Source organism: Capricornis sumatraensis, chromosome 4, assembly GCF_032405125.1.
Source record: "Capricornis sumatraensis isolate serow.1 chromosome 4, serow.2, whole genome shotgun sequence".
NCBI classification, from domain to species: domain Eukaryota; kingdom Metazoa; phylum Chordata; class Mammalia; order Artiodactyla; family Bovidae; genus Capricornis; species Capricornis sumatraensis.
In genome coordinates, this window is record NC_091072.1 from 93609917 (window position 1) to 93613613 (window position 3697).

Here is a 3697-nt window from a genome sequence, read left to right on the forward strand (position 1 = left end):
TGGCCATACCACAAGGCATGTGGGATCTTAGTTCCCCAATCAGGGATCAAACCCATGCCCACTGCATTGACAGCACGGAGTGTTAACCACTAGACCCCCAGGGAGTGTTAACCACTAGACCCCCAGTGAACTCCCTAAAATATGCATTATTTACTCATAATCATTGTTTTTCACGTGCATATTTCTTAGAAATATATTTTGAAAGATGTATGGATGAAATGATATGCTGTCAGGGAATTGAGCAAAAGGGAATAGATAAAGCAAGGGTGGCAAAATCTTGAATGTTCCTGATGGGTATATGAGAGCTCATCAGACAATTCATTCTCATATTAAGTTTTTTAATAAAATTTTTTTAAGATGTTAATTTTAGTAACTCCATGTGAATATAATCACTAACTCTCTCACACTATTTAAAAATAAATTCAACTGGGACGAGATCTGAACCCCTATGAAGAAATCTCTTAGCACTCTTTCATCTTCTAAGCTCTTTAAAAACCTTAAAGATATTGAGCTTCCTTGTGTCATTGAGGAGTATTTCAATTAATTGCTGTATTTCTACTTGGAGAAATTAAACAACAGGAGTATAATAATAACAGCTTGATGTATCTTGGTCCATAGTTTTGTAAATGCTAGTGGTACTTTCTCACATAGTTATCTCAGATTCTCCTGAAGGCTCTGTAATTACTGTCACTTCACAGGTGGGAGACTGAGTCTTAGAGTTTCAGCCAAACTGACACTGGGACTCGGATTTCTTACCAGCTCATTCAGCTATTTGATGAAGACTACAGAGGAAATGAAGCTAACTTCCCTGGTGGCTCAGATGGTAAAGCATCTGCCTACAATGCAGGAGACCTAGGTTCGATCCCTGGGTGGGGAAGATTCTCTGGAGAAGGAAATGGCAACCCACTCCAGTACTCCTGCCTGGAAAATCCCATGGGTGGAGGAGCGTGGTAGGCTTAGTCCATGGGCTCTCAAAGAGTCGGACACGACTGAATGACTTCACTCTCACAGAGGAAATGAACATCAAGTGATGAGATTAAAATTCATGTTATTTTAGCTTTTACTTGAGCACTTTGGTTAAATAGTATACACGTTAGAAACATCACCTCAAAACCCCAAATTTCATATGTAAAGAATAGTCTAGAACTAGTTAAAAACCTTGCTATACATTTAGGCTTTTCCGTCGTGTGTCTGTGTGTTTGTCCACCTGTATTCCTCCTGAACACTACTGTGAAATTAAGGGTGTCCCTTCCCCTTTATTTTAAAGTCAGTTTCATGGGCTTATGTCTACAAAGTAATCATAGTAGAACACCGTGGTTATTCAATGTATTCGTGCTGTCTTGGGTCCTTTCCTTTATGTATGGAAGAATTGGGCTAATAAATTAATGTTCATCAAATTGTCACAGAAAGCATTGTTACAGGGCTAATCTAGGTCTGGAACACCGTTTCCTTTATGGAGAGAAAAAGGATGTTGATTTAAATCGCACCTCTAAATGGTTTAAAATCATGCTCATGTTTATTGAAGCAATACTGGCCTATGGGAAAGCCCTAACTATAGAATGGCTGCTTTGGTCTTTAATTGTAGAGTAGCATCTTGAACTGTTCAATGATTCTGACACTTTGAATCTGAAAAAGAGAATTAACTTCCAACCATGTTGGAATTCACATGTTGTACTTGTTCTTTGATTTATGTAACAGATTTGGTATTATCTAAATACTCTGTTTTACTCTTTTTCAAAAGACAAGTGTAATTATTTCTAATTTTTCCTTCAGTTTTTAATTTTTTTAAATTATTTTTATTTAACAAATTTAACTAAGGCATAACTGATGTACAATATTGTAAGTTTCAGGTGCATAATGTAGTGATTCACAATTTTTTAAGGTTATATCCCATTTATAGTTACTATGAAATATTGGCTATATTTCACCTGTTGTAACCTGCAGTCTTTTTTTAAAAAAAATTTTGTCATTGCCACTTTTTACACATAAAAATTTTTTAAAATCACAGGAATTAAAAGGTATATAATTTTACCCCATTAAAAATATTCAATCACATTAGAAGTTACATAAAACAGGTTTTACATATGTATATTATACAGACATTAAAATCATCTTATTTAATAGCATGGAGAAATATTCACGATTTAATATCAAATAAAAAATACAGGATACAAAACTAAATATTTGACATGATCTCAATTTTTTTCTGAAAACAATTTATGCATAGAAAAAAGATTAAAGGATAGAATATTTGTTTTATTTTTAAAATTTTTAAAATTTACTGGCCACAGCACATGGCATGTGGAAACTTAGTTCCCCAACCAGGGTTTGAACCCATACCCCCTGCAGTGGAAGCCCAGAGGCTTAGTCACTGGACCACCAGGGAAATACCAGAAGGCTAAGATATTTATAAATATCATCTTAATCTGGAGGAATTATCAATAATTTTTAGTTTTTTTTCTGTTTTCTACATTTAATGGATTTTCTATAATTGATATGTATTGCTTTTATCATAAGAAAAAGTATTTTTAAATACATGTATTTTCTATGCTGGATTTTAATCTATAAGAATGAATACTTTAAACAGTGATATACCCAGCTCCCACCAACTCTATGACATGTAGAGGTGGACTACATCATGTTCAGTTGACTGGCCAGTTCATAATTCACTGTTCTGATTTTCCATCCATCACAGCAGCAAAAGACCAGATATAAAGAAATATTCCCCTGTGACGTTTTCCTCTATTCCTTTTCTTTATTCTCAGTAACCATGTTAATAAAATGTGGGATAACTTGCTCTTCCTTGATGTACTAGTTTAGCAAATGGATTTTGATAAATATAGAAACCTAAAGATGCAGCGGGTTAGGGCAGGGGAGGAGAAGCGGTGTGTGTGTGTGTGTGTGTGTGTGTGTGTGTGTGTGTGTGTGACTTTATTTAGTTAATACCATGAAAAAACCAAATATCATGGTCTTGAAAAAATATTGGGTTGAGATACCATTGTCTATGTTGAGATATTTTTAGCTACAGCTAAAATAGAACTGTTACAGTTTCCATTTTCTTCAAACAGTTACATGTTGTAAGCAGTTGGAATGATGGAAACCAACCAGGACCTCGCCTCTTGGTATAGAAGCCACAGCTGTAGCAGCTCAAGTGCCTGGCAAATACCAACAGAACCCCGCCACCCTTGAACTGGAAGCATCTGTCCCTCATCCCACATGTGAAACGGAGGGTGGAGGAGTGGGGCAGTGGAGGTGGGGCTGGGGCAGTGGGGAGGTTAGGGGGAGTCGGGGGGGACACCACCAGGCTTCAGGAACATTAGTCCTCTGGAGTCTTCTGGATGGCAAAAGTGAAAGTGAAGTTGCTCAGTCGTGTCCGACTCTCTGCGACCCCATGGACTGTAGCCTACCAGGCTCCTCCCTCCAAGGGATTCTCCAGGCAAGAGTTCTGGAGTGGTTTGCTATTTCCTTCTCCAGGGGATCTTCCCAACCCAGGGATTGAACCCAGGTCTCCCACATTCCAGGCAGATGCTTTAACCTCTGAGTCACCAGGGAATGACCCACTATCAAAACCCACTCCACTATCAAAACCCACCAGGGAAGGCCACCAAAACCCAGTCCTTTAAAATTAAATTGTAAATACAACATTATAAATCAACTATACTTCAATAAAGCAACAGTTAGAACTGGACATGGAACA

General features: G+C 37.4%; 1 non-coding gene across 1 annotated transcript; it reads left to right on the forward strand.

Moving 5' to 3' along the window:
- The first annotated feature begins 805 nt into the window (after positions 1-805).
- TRNAC-ACA (transfer RNA cysteine (anticodon ACA)) lies at positions 806-877 on the forward strand. The gene has a single exon. It is a non-coding gene; the product is annotated as a tRNA-Cys (tRNA).
- The last annotated feature ends 2820 nt before the right edge of the window (positions 878-3697 follow it).